This window comes from Drosophila miranda, chromosome 4, assembly GCF_003369915.1.
Source record: "Drosophila miranda strain MSH22 chromosome 4, D.miranda_PacBio2.1, whole genome shotgun sequence".
NCBI classification, from domain to species: Eukaryota; Metazoa; Arthropoda; class Insecta; order Diptera; family Drosophilidae; genus Drosophila; species Drosophila miranda.
In genome coordinates, this window is record NC_046677.1 from 11,712,935 (window position 1) to 11,736,822 (window position 23,888).

General features: G+C 33.9%; 1 long non-coding RNA gene across 4 annotated transcripts; it reads left to right on the top strand.

Annotated features, from left to right (window-relative positions):
- Positions 1-9,678: 9,678 nt before the first annotated feature.
- Positions 9,679-23,063, top strand: LOC117188959. 4 transcript variants are annotated; one of them, XR_004473019.1, is made up of 5 exons: positions 9,679-16,214; positions 16,295-17,575; positions 17,656-18,264; positions 18,345-22,366; positions 22,448-23,063. It is a non-coding gene; the product is annotated as an uncharacterized LOC117188959 (long non-coding RNA). The 4 variants fall into 4 exon arrangements; XR_004473021.1 differs by lacking the exon at positions 22,448-23,063 and having other exon boundaries at positions 9,679-15,363; positions 16,122-16,214; positions 18,345-22,429; XR_004473020.1 differs by lacking the exon at positions 22,448-23,063 and having other exon boundaries at positions 9,679-11,933; positions 12,692-16,214; positions 18,345-22,429.
- The last annotated feature ends 825 nt before the right edge of the window (positions 23,064-23,888 follow it).

A 23,888-nucleotide genomic window follows, 5' to 3' on the forward strand; every position in this document is an offset into this window, starting at 1 on the left:
GTATTTTATCTCATACATATCTTGTGTTTCTAGGTCAAATGTGAGTACTCGACGAATTCCCAATTGAGAAGACCCCGTTTTAAGTTTGTTACCAGGTCGATTGAAAAATACCTATATTTGAAGAAGAATATATACAAAAAGAGTGGTGATATTGAAAATGAAAGTGTTTACCCGGCCAAACGCACATTCGTGCTAAATGGCACACAGTTGATTTATGTTATTTTCTAGTTCATAAGTCCCTTGAGTTCCATAGAGCAAGATGTGTGATGTATCCTCATGTATCCTTTGCATATCTTCGATCAAGATATGAGTATTCGACGAATTCTCAATTGATTAATTCCATTTTAATGTTTTTACAAGAATTGATTTGTGACGCTTTGCCAATTTTAACATATTAATATATATATTATTTTCAGACGATGATCGCTTTATATCCCTGTACTGAAAAGAAGTGAGCCCTCGGCAAGATGTATGAACGATTTAAGCCCACATTTTCAGTTTTTTACCAGGTTAGATTTGCGAAACGTTGAGTTTAGGTCGTATCACAGCTCTAACCTGGCAATTTTGCTTGAAAAATACCTCGTTTTAGAACATTTTGAGATACGCGCACATTTTTCAAGTGATCGAAGACAGTTTAATAAAGAAAATACAAAATTTGCATTTCACTTTAGAAACACAAAGCATGTGTGGTATTTTATCTCATACATATCTTGTGTTTCTAGATCAAATGTGAGTACTCGACGAATTCCCAATTGAGAAGTCCCAGTTTTAAGTTTGTTACCAGGTCGATTGAAAAATACCTATATTTGAAGAAGAATATATACAAAATGAGTGGTGATCTTGAAAATGAAATGCACATTCGTGCTATTTGGCCAACAGTTGATTTATGTTATTTTCTAATTCATAAATCTCTTGTGTGCCATACAGCAAGATGTGTGCTTTATCCTCACGTATCCTTTGCATGGCTTAGATCAAGATATGAGTAATCGACGAATTCTCAATTGAGTAATTCCAGCTTAAAGTTTGTTACAAGAATGGATTTGTGACGCTTTGCCAATTTTAACATATTAATATATATATTATTTTCAGACGATGATCGCTTTATATCCCTGTACTGAAAAGAAGTGAGCCCTCGGCAAAATGTATGAACGATTTAAGGCCCACATTTTCAGTTTTTTACCAGGTTAGATTTGCGAAACGTTGAGTTTAGGTCGTATCACAGCTCTAACCTGGCAATTTTGCTTGAAAAATACCTCCTTTTAGAACATTTTGAGATACGCGCACAATTTTCAAGTGATCGAAGACAGTTTAATAAAGAAAATACAAAATTTGCATTTCACTTTAGAAACACAAAGCATGTGTGGTATTTTATCTCATACATATCTTGTGTTTCTAGATCAAATGTGAGTACTCGACGAATTCCCAATTGAGAAGACCCCGTTTTAAGTTTGTTACCAGGTCGATTGAAAAATACCTATATTTGAAGAAGAATATATACAAAAAGAGTGGTGATATTGAAAATGAAAGTGTTTCCCCGGCCAAAAGCACATTCGTGCTAAATGGCAAACAGTTGATTTATGTTATTTTCTAGTTCATAAGTCCCTTGAGTGCCATAGAGCAAGATGTGTGATGTATCCTCATGTATCCTTTGCATATCTTCGATCAAGATATGAGTATTCGACGAATTCTCAATTGATTAATTACATTTTAAAGTTTTTACAAGAATTGATTTGTGACGCTTTGCCAATTTTAACATATTAATATATATATTATTTTCAGACGATGATCGCTTTATATCCCTGTACTGAAAAGAAGTGAGCCCTCGGCAAGATGTATGAACGATTTAAGCCCACATTTTCAGTTTTTTACCAGGTTAGATTTGCGAAACGTTGAGTTTAGGTCGTATCACAGCTCTAACCTGGCAATTTTGCTTGAAAAATACCTCCTTTTAGAACATTTTGAGATACGCGCACAATTTTCAAGTGATCGAAGACAGTTTAATAAAGAAAATACAAAATTTGCATTTCACTTTAGAAATACAAAGCATGTGTGGTATTTTATCTCATACATATCTTGTGTTTCTAGGTCAAATGTGAGTACTCGACGAATTCCCAATTGAGAAGACCCCGTTTTAAGTTTGTTACCAGGTCGATTGAAAAATACCTATATTTGAAGAAGAATATATACAAAAAGAGTGGTGATATTGAAAATGAAAGTGTTTCCCCGACCAAACGCACATTCGTGCTAAATGGCACACAGTTGATTTATGTTATTTTCTAGTTCATAAGTCCCTTGAGTGCCATAGAGCAAGATGTGTGATGTATCCTCATGTATCCTTTGCATATCTTCGATCAAGATATGAGTATTCGACGAATTCTCAATTGATTAATTACATTTTAAAGTTTTTACAAGAATTGATTTGTGACGCTTTGCCAATTTTAACATATTAATATATATATTATTTTCAGACGATGATCGCTTTATATCCCTGTACTGAAAAGAAGTGAGCCCTCGGCAAGATGTATGAACGATTTAAGCCCACATTTTCAGTTTTTTACCAGGTTAGATTGGCGAAACGTTGAGTTTAGGTCGTATCACAGCTCTAACCTGGCAATTTTGCTTGAAAAATACCTCGTTTTAGAACATTTTGAGATACGCGCACATTTTTCAAGTGATCGAAGACAGTTTAATAAAGAAAATACAAAATTTGCATTTCACTTTAGAAACACAAAGCATGTGTGGTATTTTATCTCATACATATCTTGTGTTTCTAGATCAAATGTGAGTACTCGACGAATTCCCAATTGAGAAGTCCCAGTTTTAAGTTTGTTACCAGGTCGATTGAAAAATACCTATATTTGAAGAAGAATATATACAAAATGAGTGGTGATCTTGAAAATGAAATGCACATTCGTGTTATTTGGCCAACAGTTGATTTATGTTATTTTCTAATTCATAAATCTCTTGTGTGCCATACAGCAAGATGTGTGCTTTATCCTCATGTATCCTTTGCATGGCTTAGATCAAGATATGAGTATTCGACGAATTCTCAATTGATTAATTCCATTTTAAAGTTTTTACAAGAATTGATTTGTGACGCTTTGCCAATTTTAACATATTAATATATATATTATTTTCAGACGATGATCGCTTTATATCCCTGTACTGAAAAGAAGTGAGCCCTCGGCAAGATGTATGAACGATTTAAGCCCACATTTTCAGTTTTTTACCAGGTTAGATTTGCGAAACGTTGAGTTTAGGTCGTATCACAGCTCTAACCTGGCAATTTTGCTTGAAAAATACCTCCTTTTAGAACATTTTGAGATACGCGCACAATTTTCAAGTGATCGAAGACAGTTTAATAAAGAAAATACAAAATTTGCATTTCACTTTAGAAATACAAAGCATGTGTGGTATTTTATCTCATACATATCTTGTGTTTCTAGGTCAAATGTGAGTACTCGACGAATTCCCAATTGAGAAGACCCCGTTTTAAGTTTGTTACCAGGTCGATTGAAAAATACCTATATTTGAAGAAGAATATATACAAAAAGAGTGGTGATATTGAAAATGAAAGTGTTTACCCGGCCAAACGCACATTCGTGCTAAATGGCACACAGTTGATTTATGTTATTTTCTAGTTCATAAGTCCCTTGAGTGCCATAGAGCAAGATGTGTGATGTATCCTCATGTATCCTTTGCATATCTTCGATCAAGATATGAGTATTCGACGAATTCTCAATTGATTAATTCCATTTTAATGTTTTTACAAGAATTGATTTGTGACGCTTTGCCAATTTTAACATATTAATATATATATTATTTTCAGACGATGATCGCTTTATATCCCTGTACTGAAAAGAAGTGAGCCCTCGGCAAGATGTATGAACGATTTAAGCCCACATTTTCAGTTTTTTACCAGGTTAGATTTGCGAAACGTTGAGTTTAGGTCGTATCACAGCTCTAACCTGGCAATTTTGCTTGAAAAATACCTCGTTTTAGAAAATTTTGAGATACGCGCACATTTTTCAAGTGATCGAAGACAGTTTAATAAAGAAAATACAAAATTTGCATTTCACTTTAGAAACACAAAGCATGTGTGGTATTTTATCTCATACATATCTTGTGTTTCTAGATCAAATGTGAGTACTCGACGAATTCCCAATTGAGAAGTCCCAGTTTTAAGTTTGTTACCAGGTCGATTGAAAAATACCTATATTTGAAGAAGAATATATACAAAATGAGTGGTGATCTTGAAAATGAAATGCACATTCGTGCTATTTGGCCAACAGTTGATTTATGTTATTTTCTAATTCATAAATCTCTTGTGTGCCATACAGCAAGATGTGTGCTTTATCCTCACGTATCCTTTGCATGGCTTAGATCAAGATATGAGTAATCGACGAATTCTCAATTGAGTAATTCCAGCTTAAAGTTTGTTACAAGAATGGATTTGTGACGCTTTGCCAATTTTAACATATTAATATATATATTATTTTCAGACGATGATCGCTTTATATCCCTGTACTGAAAAGAAGTGAGCCCTCGGCAAAATGTATGAACGATTTAAGGCCCACATTTTCAGTTTTTTACCAGGTTAGATTTGCGAAACGTTGAGTTTAGGTCGTATCACAGCTCTAACCTGGCAATTTTGCTTGAAAAATACCTCGTTTTAGAACATTTTGAGATACGCGCACATTTTTCAAGTGATCGAAGACAGTTTAATAAAGAAAATACAAAATTTGCATTTCACTTTAGAAACACAAAGCATGTGTGGTATTTTATCTCATACATATCTTGTGTTTCTAGATCAAATGTGAGTACTCGACGAATTCCCAATTGAGAAGTCCCCGTTTTAAGTTTGTTACCAGGTCGATTGAAAAATACCTATATTTGAAGAAGAATATATACAAAAAGAGTGGTGATATTGAAAATGAAATGCACATTCGTGTTATTTGGCCAACAGTTGATTTATGTTATTTTCTAATTCATAAATCTCTTGTGTGCCATACAGCAAGATGTGTGCTTTATCCTCATGTATCCTTTGCATGGCTTAGATCAAGATATGAGTATTCGACGAATTCTCAATTGATTAATTCCATTTTAAAGTTTTTACAAGAATTGATTTGTGACGCTTTGCCAATTTTAACATATTAATATATATATTATTTTCAGACGATGATCGCTTTATATCCCTGTACTGAAAAGAAGTGAGCCCTCGGCAAGATGTATGAACGATTTAAGCCCACATTTTCAGTTTTTTACCAGGTTAGATTTGCGAAACGTTGAGTTTAGGTCGTATCACAGCTCTAACCTGGCAATTTTGCTTGAAAAATACCTCGTTTTAGAACATTTTGAGATACGCGCACAATTTTCAAGTGATCGAAGACAGTTTAATAAAGAAAATACAAAATTTGCATTTCACTTTAGAAATACAAAGCATGTGTGGTATTTTATCTCATACATATCTTGTGTTTCTAGGTCAAATGTGAGTACTCGACGAATTCCCAATTGAGAAGACCCCGTTTTAAGTTTGTTACCAGGTCGATTGAAAAATACCTATATTTGAAGAAGAATATATACAAAAAGAGTGGTGATATTGAAAATGAAAGTGTTTCCCCGGCCAAACGCACATTCGTGCTAAATGGCACACAGTTGATTTATGTTATTTTCTAGTTCATAAGTCCCTTGAGTGCCATAGAGCAAGATGTGTGATGTATCCTCATGTATCCTTTGCATATCTTCGATCAAGATATGAGTATTCGACGAATTCTCAATTGATTAATTCCATTTTAATGTTTTTACAAGAATTGATTTGTGACGCTTTGCCAATTTTAACATATTAATATATATATTATTTTCAGACGATGATCGCTTTATATCCCTGTACTGAAAAGAAGTGAGCCCTCGGCAAGATGTATGAACGATTTAAGCCCACATTTTCAGTTTTTTACCAGGTTAGATTTGCGAAACGTTGAGTTTAGGTCGTATCACAGCTCTAACCTGGCAATTTTGCTTGAAAAATACCTCGTTTTAGAACATTTTGAGATACGCGCACATTTTTCAAGTGATCGAAGACAGTTTAATAAAGAAAATACAAAATTTGCATTTCACTTTAGAAACACAAAGCATGTGTGGTATTTTATCTTATACATATCTTGTGTTTCTAGATCAAATGTGAGTACTCGACGAATTCCCAATTGAGAAGTCCCAGTTTTAAGTTTGTTACCAGGTCGATTGAAAAATACCTATATTTGAAGAAGAATATATACAAAATGAGTGGTGATCTTGAAAATGAAATGCACATTCGTGCTATTTGGCCAACAGTTGATTTATGTTATTTTCTAATTCATAAATCTCTTGTGTGCCATACAGCAAGATGTGTGCTTTATCCTCACGTATCCTTTGCATGGCTTAGATCAAGATATGAGTAATCGACGAATTCTCAATTGAGTAATTCCAGCTTAAAGTTTGTTACAAGAATGGATTTGTGACGCTTTGCCAATTTTAACATATTAATATATATATTATTTTCAGACGATGATCGCTTTATATCCCTGTACTGAAAAGAAGTGAGCCCTCGGCAAGATGTATGAACGATTTAAGCCCACATTTTCAGTTTTTTACCAGGTTAGATTTGCGAAACGTTGAGTTTAGGTCGTATCACAGCTCTAACCTGGCAATTTTGCTTGAAAAATACCTCATTTTAGAACATTTTGAGATACGCGCACATTTTTCAAGTGATCGAAGACAGTTTAATAAAGAAAATACAAAATTTGCATTTCACTTTAGAAACACAAAGCATGTGTGGTATTTTATCTCATACATATCTTGTGTTTCTAGGTCAAATGTGAGTACTCGACGAATTCCCAATTGAGAAGACCCCGTTTTAAGTTTGTTACCAGGTCGATTGAAAAATACCTATATTTGAAGAAGAATATATACAAAAAGAGTGGTGATATTGAAAATGAAAGTGTTTCCCCGGCCAAACGCACATTCGTGCTAAATGGCACACAGTTGATTTATGTTATTTTCTAGTTCATAAGTCCCTTGAGTGCCATAGAGCAAGATGTGTGATGTATCCTCATGTATCCTTTGCATATCTTCGATCAAGATATGAGTATTCGACGAATTCTCAATTGATTAATTCCATTTTAATGTTTTTACAAGAATTGATTTGTGACGCTTTGCCAATTTTAACATATTAATATATATATTATTTTCAGACGATGATCGCTTTATATCCCTGTACTGAAAAGAAGTGAGCCCTCGGCAAGATGTATGAACGATTTAAGCCCACATTTTCAGTTTTTTACCAGGTTAGATTTGCGAAACGTTGAGTTTAGGTCGTATCACAGCTCTAACCTGGCAATTTTGCTTGAAAAATACCTCGTTTTAGAACATTTTGAGATACGCGCACATTTTTCAAGTGATCGAATACAGTTTAATAAAGAAAATACAAAATTTGCATTTCACTTTAGAAACACAAAGCATGTGTGGTATTTTATCTCATACATATCTTGTGTTTCTAGATCAAATGTGAGTACTCGACGAATTCCCAATTGAGAAGTCCCAGTTTTAAGTTTGTTACCAGGTCGATTGAAAAATACCTATATTTGAAGAAGAATATATACAAAATGAGTGGTGATCTTGAAAATGAAATGCACATTCGTGCTATTTGGCCAACAGTTGATTTATGTTATTTTCTAATTCATAAATCTCTTGTGTGCCATACAGCAAGATGTGTGCTTTATCCTCACGTATCCTTTGCATGGCTTAGATCAAGATATGAGTAATCGACGAATTCTCAATTGAGTAATTCCAGCTTAAAGTTTGTTACAAGAATGGATTTGTGACGCTTTGCCAATTTTAACATATTAATATATATATTATTTTCAGACGATGATCGCTTTATATCCCTGTACTGAAAAGAAGTGAGCCCTCGGCAAAATGTATGAACGATTTAAGGCCCACATTTTCAGTTTTTTACCAGGTTAGATTTGCGAAACGTTGAGTTTAGGTCGTATCACAGCTCTAACCTGGCAATTTTGCTTGAAAAATACCTCCTTTTAGAACATTTTGAGATACGCGCACAATTTTCAAGTGATCGAAGACAGTTTAATAAAGAAAATACAAAATTTGCATTTCACTTTAGAAATACAAAGCATGTGTGGTATTTTATCTCATACATATCTTGTGTTTCTAGGTCAAATGTGAGTACTCGACGAATTCCCAATTGAGAAGACCCCGTTTTAAGTTTGTTACCAGGTCGATTGAAAAATACCTATATTTGAAGAAGAATATATACAAAAAGAGTGGTGATATTGAAAATGAAAGTGTTTCCCCGGCCAAAAGCACATTCGTGCTAAATGGCAAACAGTTGATTTATGTTATTTTCTAGTTCATAAGTCCCTTGAGTGCCATAGAGCAAGATGTGTGATGTATCCTCATGTATCCTTTGCATATCTTCGATCAAGATATGAGTATTCGACGAATTCTCAATTGATTAATTACATTTTAAAGTTTTTACAAGAATTGATTTGTGACGCTTTGCCAATTTTAACATATTAATATATATATTATTTTCAGACGATGATCGCTTTATATCCCTGTACTGAAAAGAAGTGAGCCCTCGGCAAGATGTATGAACGATTTAAGACCACATTTTCAGTTTTTTACCAGGTTAGATTTGCGAAACGTTGAGTTTAGGTCGTATCACAGCTCTAACCTGGCAATTTTGCTTGAAAAATACCTCCTTTTAGAACATTTTGAGATACGCGCACAATTTTCAAGTGATCGAAGACAGTTTAATAAAGAAAATACAAAATTTGCATTTCACTTTAGAAATACAAATCATGTGTGGTATTTTATCTCATACATTTCTTGTGTTTCTAGGTCAAATGTGAGTACTCGACGAATTCCCAATTGAGAAGACCCCGTTTTAAGTTTGTTACCAGGTCGATTGAAAAATACCTATATTTGAAGAAGAATATATACAAAAAGAGTGGTGATATTGAAAATGAAAGTGTTTCCCCGACCAAACGCACATTCGTGCTAAATGGCAAACAGTTGATTTATGTTATTTTCTAGTTCATAAGTCCCTTGAGTGCCATAGAGCAAGATGTGTGATGTATCCTCATGTATCCTTTGCATATCTTCGATCAAGATATGAGTATTCGACGAATTCTCAATTGATTAATTACATTTTAAAGTTTTTACAAGAATTGATTTGTGACGCTTTGCCAATTTTAACATATTAATATATATATTATTTTCAGACGATGATCGCTTTATATCCCTGTACTGAAAAGAAGTGAGCCCTCGGCAAGATGTATGAACGATTTAAGCCCACATTTTCAGTTTTTTACCAGGTTAGATTTGCGAAACGTTGAGTTTAGGTCGTATCACAGCTCTAACCTGGCAATTTTGCTTGAAAAATACCTCGTTTTAGAACATTTTGAGATACGCGCACATTTTTCAAGTGATCGAAGACAGTTTAATAAAGAAAATACAAAATTTGCATTTCACTTTAGAAATACAAAGCATGTGTGGTATTTTATCTCATACATATCTTGTGTTTCTAGGTCAAATGTGAGTACTCGACGAATTCCCAATTGAGAAGACCCAGTTTTAAGTTTGTTACCAGGTCGATTGAAAATTACCTATATTTGAAGAAGAATATATACAAAATGAGTGGTGATCTTGAAAATGAAATGCACATTCGTGCTATTTGGCCAACAGTTGATTTATGTTATTTTCTAATTCATAAATCTCTTGTGTGCCATACAGCAAGATGTGTGCTTTATCCTCATGTATCCTTTGCATATCTTCGATCAAGATATGAGTATTCGACGAATTCTCAATTGATTAATTCCATTTTAAAGTTTTTACAAGAATTGATTTGTGACGCTTTGCCAATTTTAACATATTAATATATATATTATTTTCAGACGATGATCGCTTTATATCCCTGTACTGAAAAGAAGTGAGCCCTCGGCAAGATGTATGAACGATTTAAGCCCACATTTTCAGTTTTTTACCAGGTTAGATTTGCGAAACGTTGAGTTTAGGTCGTATCACAGCTCTAACCTGGCAATTTTGCTTGAAAAATACCTCGTTTTAGAACATTTTGAGATACGCGCACATTTTTCAAGTGATCGAAGACAGTTTAATAAAGAAAATACAAAATTTGCATTTCACTTTAGAAATACAAAGCATGTGTGGTATTTTATCTCATACATATCTTGTGTTTCTAGGTCAAATGTGAGTACTCGACGAATTCCCAATTGAGAAGACCCAGTTTTAAGTTTGTTACCAGGTCGATTGAAAATTACCTATATTTGAAGAAGAATATATACAAAAAGAGTGGTGATATTGAAAATGAAAGTGTTTCCCCGGCCAAACGCACATTCGTGCTAAATGGCACACAGTTGATTTATGTTATTTTCTAGTTCATAAGTCCCTTGAGTGCCATAGAGCAAGATGTGTGATGTATCCTCATGTATCCTTTGCATATCTTCGATCAAGATATGAGTATTCGACGAATTCTCAATTGATTAATTACATTTTAAAGTTTTTACAAGAATTGATTTGTGACGCTTTGCCAATTTTAACATATTAATATATATATTATTTTCAGACGATGATCGCTTTATATCCCTGTACTGAAAAGAAGTGAGCCCTCGGCAAGATGTATGAACGATTTAAGCCCACATTTTCAGTTTTTTACCAGATTAGATTTGCGAAACGTAGAGTTTAGGTCGTATCACAGCTCTAACCTGGCAATTTTGCTTGAAAAATACCTCCTTTTAGAACATTTTGAGATACGCGCACAATTTTCAAGTGATCGAAGACAGTTTAATAAAGAAAATACAAAATTTGCATTTCACTTTAGAAATACAAAGCATGTGTGGTATTTTATCTCATACATATCTTGTGTTTCTAGGTCAAATGTGAGTACTCGACGAATTCCCAATTGAGAAGACCCAGTTTTAAGTTTGTTACCAGGTCGATTGAAAATTACCTATATTTGAAGAAGAATATATACAAAAAGAGTGGTGATATTGAAAATGAAAGTGTTTCCCCGGCCAAACGCACATTCGTGCTAAATGGCACACAGTTGATTTATGTTATTTTCTAGTTCATAAGTCCCTTGAGTGCCATAGAGCAAGATGTGTGATGTATCCTCATGTATCCTTTGCATATCTTCGATCAAGATATGAGTATTCGACGAATTCTCAATTGATTAATTCCATTTTAATGTTTTTACAAGAATTGATTTGTGACGCTTTGCCAATTTTAACATATTAATATATATATTATTTTCAGACGATGATCGCTTTATATCCCTGTACTGAAAAGAAGTGAGCCCTCGGCAAGATGTATGAACGATTTAAGCCCACATTTTCAGTTTTTTACCAGGTTAGATTTGCGAAACGTTGAGTTTAGGTCGTATCACAGCTCTAACCTGGCAATTTTGCTTGAAAAATACCTCGTTTTAGAACATTTTGAGATACGCGCACATTTTTCAAGTGATCGAAGACAGTTTAATAAAGAAAATACAAAATTTGCATTTCACTTTAGAAACACAAAGCATGTGTGGTATTTTATCTCATACATATCTTGTGTTTCTAGATCAAATGTGAGTACTCGACGAATTCCCAATTGAGAAGTCCCAGTTTTAAGTTTGTTACCAGGTCGATTGAAAAATACCTATATTTGAAGAAGAATATATACAAAATGAGTGGTGATCTTGAAAATGAAATGCACATTCGTGCTATTTGGCCAACAGTTGATTTATGTTATTTTCTAATTCATAAATCTCTTGTGTGCCATACAGCAAGATGTGTGCTTTATCCTCACGTATCCTTTGCATGGCTTAGATCAAGATATGAGTAATCGACGAATTCTCAATTGAGTAATTCCAGCTTAAAGTTTGTTACAAGAATGGATTTGTGACGCTTTGCCAATTTTAACATATTAATATATATATTATTTTCAGACGATGATCGCTTTATATCCCTGTACTGAAAAGAAGTGAGCCCTCGGCAAAATGTATGAACGATTTAAGGCCCACATTTTCAGTTTTTTACCAGGTTAGATTTGCGAAACGTTGAGTTTAGGTCGTATCACAGCTCTAACCTGGCAATTTTGCTTGAAAAATACCTCCTTTTAGAACATTTTGAGATACGCGCACAATTTTCAAGTGATCGAAGACAGTTTAATAAAGAAAATACAAAATTTGCATTTCACTTTAGAAATACAAAGCATGTGTGGTATTTTATCTCATACATATCTTGTGTTTCTAGGTCAAATGTGAGTACTCGACGAATTCCCAATTGAGAAGACCCCGTTTTAAGTTTGTTACCAGGTCGATTGAAAAATACCTATATTTGAAGAAGAATATATACAAAAAGAGTGGTGATATTGAAAATGAAAGTGTTTCCCCGGCCAAACGCACATTCGTGCTAAATGGCACACAGTTGATTTATGTTATTTTCTAGTTCATAAGTCCCTTGAGTGCCATAGAGCAAGATGTGTGATGTATCCTCATGTATCCTTTGCATATCTTCGATCAAGATATGAGTATTCGACGAATTCTCAATTGATTAATTACATTTTAAAGTTTTTACAAGAATTGATTTGTGACGCTTTGCCAATTTTAACATATTAATATATATATTATTTTCAGACGATGATCGCTTTATATCCCTGTACTGAAAAGAAGTGAGCCCTCGGCAAGATGTATGAACGATTTAAGCCCACATTTTCAGTTTTTTACCAGATTAGATTTGCGAAACGTAGAGTTTAGGTCGTATCACAGCTCTAACCTGGCAATTTTGCTTGAAAAATACCTCCTTTTAGAACATTTTGAGATACGCGCACAATTTTCAAGTGATCGAAGACAGTTTAATAAAGAAAATACAAAATTTGCATTTCACTTTAGAAATACAAAGCATGTGTGGTATTTTATCTCATACATATCTTGTGTTTCTAGGTCAAATGTGAGTACTCGACGAATTCCCAATTGAGAAGACCCAGTTTTAAGTTTGTTACCAGGTCGATTGAAAATTACCTATATTTGAAGAAGAATATATACAAAAAGAGTGGTGATATTGAAAATGAAAGTGTTTCCCCGGCCAAACGCACATTCGTGCTAAATGGCACACAGTTGATTTATGTTATTTTCTAGTTCATAAGTCCCTTGAGTGCCATAGAGCAAGATGTGTGATGTATCCTCATGTATCCTTTGCATATCTTCGATCAAGATATGAGTATTCGACGAATTCTCAATTGATTAATTCCATTTTAATGTTTTTACAAGAATTGATTTGTGACGCTTTGCCAATTTTAACATATTAATATATATATTATTTTCAGACGATGATCGCTTTATATCCCTGTACTGAAAAGAAGTGAGCCCTCGGCAAGATGTATGAACGATTTAAGCCCACATTTTCAGTTTTTTACCAGGTTAGATTTGCGAAACGTTGAGTTTAGGTCGTATCACAGCTCTAACCTGGCAATTTTGCTTGAAAAATACCTCGTTTTAGAACATTTTGAGATACGCGCACATTTTTCAAGTGATCGAAGACAGTTTAATAAAGAAAATACAAAATTTGCATTTCACTTTAGAAACACAAAGCATGTGTGGTATTTTATCTCATACATATCTTGTGTTTCTAGATCAAATGTGAGTACTCGACGAATTCCCAATTGAGAAGACCCCGTTTTAAGTTTGTTACCAGGTCGATTGAAAAATACTTATATTTGAAGAAGAATATATACAAAAAGAGTGGTGATATTGAAAATGAAAGTGTTTCCCCGGCCAAACGCACATTCGTGCTAAATGGCACACAGTTGATTTATGTTATTTTCTAGTTCATAAGTCCCTTGAGTGCCATAGAGCAAGATGTGTGATGTATCCTCATGTATCCTTTGCATATCTTCGATCAAGATATGAGTATTCGACGAATTCTCAATTGATTAATTCCATTTTAATGTTTTTACAAGAATTGATTTGTGACGCTTTGCCAATTTTAACATATTAATATATATATTATTTTCAGACGATGATCGCTTTATATCCCTGTACTGAAAAGAAGTGAGCCCTCGGCAAGATGTATGAACGATTTAAGCCCACATTTTCAGTTTTTTACCAGGTTAGATTTGCGAAACGTTGAGTTTAGGTCGTATCACAGCTCTAACCTGGCAATTTTGCTTGAAAAATACCTCGTTTTAGAACATTTTGAGATACGCGCACATTTTTCAAGTGATCGAAGACAGTTTAATAAAGAAAATACAAAATTTGCATTTCACTTTAGAAATACAAAGCATGTGTGGTATTTTATCTCATACATATCTTGTGTTTCTAGGTCAAATGTGAGTACTCGACGAATTCCCAATTGAGAAGACCCCGTTTTAAGTTTGTTACCAGGTCGATTGAAAAATACCTATATTTGAAGAAGAATATATACAAAAAGAGTGGTGATATTGAAAATGAAAGTGTTTCCCCGGCCAAACGCACATTCGTGCTAAATGGCACACAGTTGATTTATGTTATTTTCTAGTTCATAAGTCCCTTGAGTGCCATAGAGCAAGATGTGTGATGTATCCTCATGTATCCTTTGCATATCTTCGATCAAGATATGAGTATTCGACGAATTCTCAATTGATTAATTACATTTTAAAGTTTTTACAAGAATTGATTTGTGACGCTTTGCCAATTTTAACATATTAATATATATATTATTTTCAGACGATGATCGCTTTATATCCCTGTACTGAAAAGAAGTGAGCCCTCGGCAAGATGTATGAACGATTTAAGCCCACATTTTCAGTTTTTTACCAGGTTAGATTTGCGAAACGTTGAGTTTAGGTCGTATCACAGCTCTAACCTGGCAATTTTGCTTGAAAAATACCTCGTTTTAGAACATTTTGAGATACGCGCACATTTTTCAAGTGATCGAAGACAGTTTAATAAAGAAAATACAAAATTTGCATTTCACTTTAGAAACACAAAGCATGTGTGGTATTTTATCTCATACATATCTTGTGTTTCTAGATCAAATGTGAGTACTCGACGAATTCCCAATTGAGAAGTCCCAGTTTTAAGTTTGTTACCAGGTCGATTGAAAAATACCTATATTTGAAGAAGAATATATACAAAATGAGTGGTGATCTTGAAAATGAAATGCACATTCGTGCTATTTGGCCAACAGTTGATTTATGTTATTTTCTAATTCATAAATCTCTTGTGTGCCATACAGCAAGATGTGTGCTTTATCCTCACGTATCCTTTGCATGGCTTAGATCAAGATATGAGTAATCGACGAATTCTCAATTGAGTAATTCCAGCTTAAAGTTTGTTACAAGAATGGATTTGTGACGCTTTGCCAATTTTAACATATTAATATATATATTATTTTCAGACGATGATCGCTTTATATCCCTGTACTGAAAAGAAGTGAGCCCTCGGCAAAATGTTTGAACGATTTAAGGCCCACATTTTCAGTTTTTTACCAGGTTAGATTTGCGAAACGTTGAGTTTAGGTCGTATCACAGCTCTAACCTGGCAATTTTGCTTGAAAAATACCTCCTTTTAGAACATTTTGAGATACGCGCACAATTTTCAAGTGATCGAAGACAGTTTAATAAAGAAAATACAAAATTTGCATTTCACTTTAGAAACACAAAGCATGTGTGGTATTTTATCTCATACATATCTTGTGTTTCTAGGTCAAATGTGAGTACTCGACGAATTCCCAATTGAGAAGACCCCGTTTTAAGTTTGTTACCAGGTCGATAGAAAAATACCTATATTTGAAGAAGAATATATACAAAAAGAGTGGTGATATTGAAAATGAAAGTGTTTCCCCGGCCAAACGCACATTCGTGCTAAATGGCACACAGTTGATTTATGTTATTTTCTAGTTCATAAGTCCCTTGAGTGCCATAGAGCAAGATGTGTGATGTATCCTCATGTATCCTTTGCATATCTTCGATCAAGATATGAGTATTCGACGAATTCTCAATTGATTAATTCCATTTTAATGTTTTTACAAGAATTGATTTGTGACGCTTTGCCAATTTTAACATATTAATATATATATTATTTTCAGACGATGATCGCTTTATATCCCTGTACTGAAAAGAAGTGAGCCCTCGGCAAGATGTATGAACGATTTAAGCCCACATTTTCAGTTTTTTACCAGGTTAGATTTGCGAAACGTTGAGTTTAGGTCGTATCACAGCTCTAACCTGGCAATTTTGCTTAAAAAATACCTCGTTTTAGAACATTTTGAGATACGCGCACAATTTTCAAGTGATCGAAGACAGTTTAATAAAGAAAATACAAAATTTGCATTTCACTTTAGAAATACAAAGCATGTGTGGTATTTTATCTCATACATATCTTGTGTTTCTAGGTCAAATGTGAGTACTCGACGAATTCCCAATTGAGAAGACCCCGTTTTAAATTTGTTACCAGGTCGATTGAAAAATACCTATATTTGAAGAAGAATATATACAAAAAGAATGGTGATATTGAAAATGAAAGTGTTTCCCCGACCAAACGCACATTCGTGCTAAATGGCACACAGTTGATTTATGTTATTTTCTAGTTCATAAGTCCCTTGAGTGCCATAGAGCAAGATGTGTGATGTATCCTCATGTATCCTTTGCATATCTTCGATCAAGATATGAGTATTCGACGAATTCTCAATTGATTAATTCCATTTTAAAGTTTTTACAAGAATTGATTAGTGACGCTTTGCCAATTTTAACATATTAATATATATATTATTTTCAGACGATGATCGCTTTATATCCCTGTACTGAAAAGAAGTGAGCCCTCGGCAAGATGTATGAACGATTTAAGCCCACATTTTCAGTTTTTTACCAGGTTAGATTGGCGAAACGTTGAGTTTAGGTCGTATCACAGCTCTAACCTGGCAATTTTGCTTGAAAAATACCTCGTTTTAGAACATTTTGAGATACGCGCACATTTTTCAAGTGATCGAAGACAGTTTAATAAAGAAAATACAAAATTTGCATTTCACTTTAGAAACACAAAGCATGTGTGGTATTTTATCTCATACATATCTTGTGTTTCTAGATCAAATGTGAGTACTCGACGAATTCCCAATTGAGAAGTCCCAGTTTTAAGTTTGTTACCAGGTCGATTGAAAAATACCTATATTTGAAGAAGAATATATACAAAATGAGTGGTGATCTTGAAAATGAAATGCACATTCGTGCTATTTGGCCAACAGTTGATTTATGTTATTTTCTAATTCATAAATCTCTTGTGTGCCATACAGCAAGATGTGTGCTTTATCCTCATGTATCCTTTGCATGGCTTAGATCAAGATATGAGTATTCGACGAATTCTCAATTGATTAATTCCATTTTAAAGTTTTTACAAGAATTGATTTGTGACGCTTTGCCAATTTTAACATATTAATATATATATTATTTTCAGACGATGATCGCTTTATATCCCTGTACTGAAAAGAAGTGAGCCCTCGGCAAGATGTATGAACGATTTAAGCCCACATTTTCAGTTTTTTACCAGGTTAGATTTGCGAAACGTTGAGTTTAGGTCGTATCACAGCTCTAACCTGGCAATTTTGCTTAAAAAATACCTCGTTTTAGAACATTTTGAGATACGCGCACAATTTTCAAGTGATCGAAGACAGTTTAATAAAGAAAATACAAAATTTGCATTTCACTTTAGAAATACAAAGCATGTGTGGTATTTTATCTCATACATATCTTGTGTTTCTAGGTCAAATGTGAGTACTCGACGAATTCCCAATTGAGAAGACCCCGTTTTAAATTTGTTACCAGGTCGATTGAAAAATACCTATATTTGAAGAAGAATATATACAAAAAGAGTGGTGATATTGAAAATGAAAGTGTTTCCCCGGCCAAACGCACATTCGTGCTAAATGGCACACAGTTGATTTATGTTATTTTCTAGTTCATAAGTCCCTTGAGTGCCATAGAGCAAAATGTGTGATGTATCCTCATGTATCCTTTGCATATCTTCGATCAAGATATGAGTATTCGACGAATTCTCAATTGATTAATTACATTTTAAAGTTTTTACAAGAATTGATTTGTGACGCTTTGCCAATTTTAACATATTAATATATATATTATTTTCAGACGATGATCGCTTTATATCCCTGTACTGAAAAGAAGTGAGCCCTCGGCAAGATGTATGAACGATTTAAGCCCACATTTTCAGTTTTTTACCAGGTTAGATTTGCGAAACGTAGAGTTTAGGTCGTATCACAGCTCTAACCTGGCAATTTTGCTTGAAAAATACCTCCTTTTAGAACATTTTGAGATACGCGCACAATTTTCAAGTGATCGAAGACAGTTTAATAAAGAAAATACAAAATTTGCATTTCACTTTAGAAATACAAAGCATGTGTGGTATTTTATCTCATACATATCTTGTGTTTCTAGGTCAAATGTGAGTACTCGACGAATTCCCAATTGAGAAGACCCAGTTTTAAGTTTGTTACCAGGTCGATTGAAAATTACCTATATTTGAAGAAGAATATATACAAAAAGAGTGGTGATATTGAAAATGAAAGTGTTTCCCCGGCCAAACGCACATTCGTGCTAAATGGCACACAGTTGATTTATGTTATTTTCTAGTTCATAAGTCCCTTGAGTGCCATAGAGCAAGATGTGTGATGTATCCTCATGTATCCTTTGCATATCTTCGATCAAGATATGAGTATTCGACGAATTCTCAATTGATTAATTCCATTTTAATGTTTTTACAAGAATTGATTTGTGACGCTTTGCCAATTTTAACATATTAATATATATATTATTTTCAGACGATGATCGCTTTATATCCCTGTACTGAAAAGAAGTGAGCCCTCGGCAAGATGTATGAACGATTTAAGCCCACATTTTCAGTTTTTTACCAGGTTAGATTTGCGAAACGTTGAGTTTAGGTCGTATCACAGCTCTAACCTGGCAATTTTGCTTGAAAAATACCTCGTTTTAGAACATTTTGAGATACGCGCACATTTTTCAAGTGATCGAAGACAGTTTAATAAAGAAAATACAAAATTTGCATTTCACTTTAGAAACACAAAGCATGTGTGGTATTTTATCTCATACATATCTTGTGTTTCTAGATCAAATGTGAGTACTCGACGAATTCCCAATTGAGAAGACCCCGTTTTAAGTTTGTTACCAGGTCGATTGAAAAATACTTATATTTGAAGAAGAATATATACAAAAAGAGTGGTGATATTGAAAATGAAAGTGTTTCCCCGGCCAAACGCACATTCGTGCTAAATGGCACACAGTTGATTTATGTTATTTTCTAGTTCATAAGTCCCTTGAGTGCCATAGAGCAAGATGTGTGATGTATCCTCATGTATCCTTTGCATATCTTCGATCAAGATATGAGTATTCGACGAATTCTCAATTGATTAATTCCATTTTAATGTTTTTACAAGAATTGATTTGTGACGCTTTGCCAATTTTAACATATTAATATATATATTATTTTCAGACGATGATCGCTTTATATCCCTGTACTGAAAAGAAGTGAGCCCTCGGCAAGATGTATGAACGATTTAAGCCCACATTTTCAGTTTTTTACCAGGTTAGATTTGCGAAACGTTGAGTTTAGGTCGTATCACAGCTCTAACCTGGCAATTTTGCTTGAAAAATACCTCGTTTTAGAACATTTTGAGATACGCGCACATTTTTCAAGTGATCGAAGACAGTTTAATAAAGAAAATACAAAATTTGCATTTCACTTTAGAAATACAAAGCATGTGTGGTATTTTATCTCATACATATCTTGTGTTTCTAGGTCAAATGTGAGTACTCGACGAATTCCCAATTGAGAAGACCCCGTTTTAAGTTTGTTACCAGGTCGATTGAAAAATACCTATATTTGAAGAAGAATATATACAAAAAGAGTGGTGATATTGAAAATGAAAGTGTTTCCCCGGCCAAACGCACATTCGTGCTAAATGGCACACAGTTGATTTATGTTATTTTCTAGTTCATAAGTCCCTTGAGTGCCATAGAGCAAGATGTGTGATGTATCCTCATGTATCCTTTGCATATCTTCGATCAAGATATGAGTATTCGACGAATTCTCAATTGATTAATTACATTTTAAAGTTTTTACAAGAATTGATTTGTGACGCTTTGCCAATTTTAACATATTAATATATATATTATTTTCAGACGATGATCGCTTTATATCCCTGTACTGAAAAGAAGTGAGCCCTCGGCAAGATGTATGAACGATTTAAGCCCACATTTTCAGTTTTTTACCAGGTTAGATTGGCGAAACGTTGAGTTTAGGTCGTATCACAGCTCTAACCTGGCAATTTTGCTTGAAAAATACCTCGTTTTAGAACATTTTGAGATACGCGCACATTTTTCAAGTGATCGAAGACAGTTTAATAAAGAAAATACAAAATTTGCATTTCACTTTAGAAACACAAAGCATGTGTGGTATTTTATCTCATACATATCTTGTGTTTCTAGATCAAATGTGAGTACTCGACGAATTCCCAATTGAGAAGTCCCAGTTTTAAGTTTGTTACCAGGTCGATTGAAAAATACCTATATTTGAAGAAGAATATATACAAAATGAGTGGTGATCTTGAAAATGAAATGCACATTCGTGCTATTTGGCCAACAGTTGATTTATGTTATTTTCTAATTCATAAATCTCTTGTGTGCCATACAGCAAGATGTGTGCTTTATCCTCACGTATCCGTTGCATGGCTTAGATCAAGATATGAGTAATCGACGAATTCTCAATTGAGTAATTCCAGCTTAAAGTTTGTTACAAGAATGGATTTGTGACGCTTTGCCAATTTTAACATATTAATATATATATTATTTTCAGACGATGATCGCTTTATATCCCTGTACTGAAAAGAAGTGAGCCCTCGGCAAAATGTATGAACGATTTAAGGCCCACATTTTCAGTTTTTTACCAGGTTAGATTTGCGAAACGTTGAGTTTAGGTCGTATCACAGCTCTAACTTGGCAATTTTGCTTGAAAAATACCTCCTTTTAGAACATTTTGAGATACGCGCACAATTTTCAAGTGATCGAAGACAGTTTAATAAAGAAAATACAAAATTTGCATTTCACTTTAGAAACACAAAGCATGTGTGGTATTTTATCTCATACATATCTTGTGTTTCTAGATCAAATGTGAGTACTCGACGAATTCCCAATTGAGAAGACCCCGTTTTAAGTTTGTTACCAGGTCGATTGAAAAATACCTATATTTGAAGAAGAATATATACAAAAAGAGTGGTGATATTGAAAATGAAAGTGTTTCCCCGGCCAAACGCACATTCGTGCTAAATGGCACACAGTTGATTTATGTTATTTTCTAGTTCATAAGTCCCTTGAGTGCCATAGAGCAAGATGTGTGATGTATCCTCATGTATCCTTTGCATATCTTCGATCAAGATATGAGTATTCGACGAATTCTCAATTGATTAATTCCATTTTAAAGTTTTTACAAGAATTGATTAGTGACGCTTTGCCAATTTTAACATATTAATATATATATTATTTTCAGACGATGATCGCTTTATATCCCTGTACTGAAAAGAAGTGAGCCCTCGGCAAGATGTATGAACGATTTAAGCCCACATTTTCAGTTTTTTACCAGGTTAGATTGGCGAAACGTTGAGTTTAGGTCGTATCACAGCTCTAACCTGGCAATTTTGCTTGAAAAATACCTCGTTTTAGAACATTTTGAGATACGCGCACATTTTTCAAGTGATCGAAGACAGTTTAATAAAGAAAATACAAAATTTGCATTTCACTTTAGAAACACAAAGCATGTGTGGTATTTTATCTCATACATATCTTGTGTTTCTAGATCAAATGTGAGTACTCGACGAATTCCCAATTGAGAAGTCCCAGTTTTAAGTTTGTTACCAGGTCGATTGAAAAATACCTATATTTGAAGAAGAATATATACAAAATGAGTGGTGATCTTGAAAATGAAATGCACATTCGTGCTATTTGGCCAACAGTTGATTTATGTTATTTTCTAATTCATAAATCTCTTGTGTGCCATACAGCAAGATGTGTGCTTTATCCTCATGTATCCTTTGCATGGCTTAGATCAAGATATGAGTATTCGACGAATTCTCAATTGATTAATTCCATTTTAATGTTTTTACAAGAATTGATTTGTGACGCTTTGCCAATTTTAACATATTAATATATATATTATTTTCAGACGATGATCGCTTTATATCCCTGTACTGAAAAGAAGTGAGCCCTCGGCAAGATGTATGAACGATTTAAGCCCACATTTTCAGTTTTTTACCAGGTTAGATTTGCGAAACGTTGAGTTTAGGTCGTATCACAGCTCTAACCTGGCAATTTTGCTTGAAAAATAACCTCCTTTTAGAACATTTTGAGATACGCGCACAATTTTCAAGTGATCGAAGACAGTTTAATAAAGAAAATACAAAATTTGCATTTCACTTTAGAAATACAAAGCATGTGTGGTATTTTATCTCATACATATCTTGTGTTTCTAGGTCAAATGTAAGTACTCGACGAATTCCCAATTGAGAAGACCCCGTTTTAAGTTTGTTACCAGGTCGATTGAAAAATACCTATATTTGAAGAAGAATATATACAAAAAGAGTGGTGATATTGAAAATGAAAGTGTTTCCCCGGCCAAACGCACATTCGTGCTAAATGGCACACAGTTGATTTATGTTATTTTCTAGTTCATAAGTCCCTTGAGTGCCATAGAGCAAGATGTGTGATGTATCCTCATGTATCCTTTGCATATCTTCGATCAAGATATGAGTATTCGACGAATTCTCAATTGATTAATTCCATTTTAAAGTTTTTACAAGAATTGATTTGTGACGCTTTGCCAATTTTAACATATTAATATATATATTATTTTCAGACGATGATCGCTTTATATCCCTGTACTGAAAAGAAGTGAGCCCTCGGCAAGATGTATGAACGATTTAAGCCCACATTTTCAGTTTTTTACCAGGTTAGATTTGCGAAACGTTAAGTTTAGGTCGTATCACAGCTCTAACCTGGCAATTTTGCTTGAAAAATACCTCGTTTTAGAACATTTTGAGATACGCGCACATTTTTCAAGTGATCGAAGACAGTTTAATAAAGAAAATACAAAATTTGCATTTCACTTTAGAAACACAAAGCATGTGTGGTATTTTATCTCATACATATCTTGTGTTTCTAGATCAAATGTGAGTACTCGACGAATTCCCAATTGAGAAGACCCCGTTTTAAGTTTGTTACCAGGTCGATTGAAAAATACCTATATTTGAAGAAGAATATATACAGAAAGAGTGGTGATATTGAAAATGAAAGTGTTTCCCCGGCCAAACGCACATTCGTGCTAAATGGCAAACAGTTGATTTGTTATTTTCTAGTTCATAAGTCCCTTGAGTGCCATAGAGCAAGATGTGTGATGTATCCTCATGTATCCTTTGCATATCTTCGATCAAGATATGAGTATTCGACGAATTCTCAATTGATTAATTACATTTTAAAGTTTTTACAAGAATTGATTTGTGACGCTTTGCCAATTTTAACATATTAATATATATATTATTTTCAGACGATGATCGCTTTATATCCCTGTACTGAAAAGAAGTGAGCCCTCGGCAAGATGTATGAACGATTTAAGCCCACATTTTCAGTTTTTTACCAGGTTAGATTTGCGAAACGTTGAGTTTAGGTCGTATCACAGCTCTAACCTGGCAATTTTGCTTGAAAAATACCTCGTTTTAGAACATTTTGAGATACGCGCACATTTTTCAAGTGATCGAAGACAGTTTAATAAAGAAAATACAAAA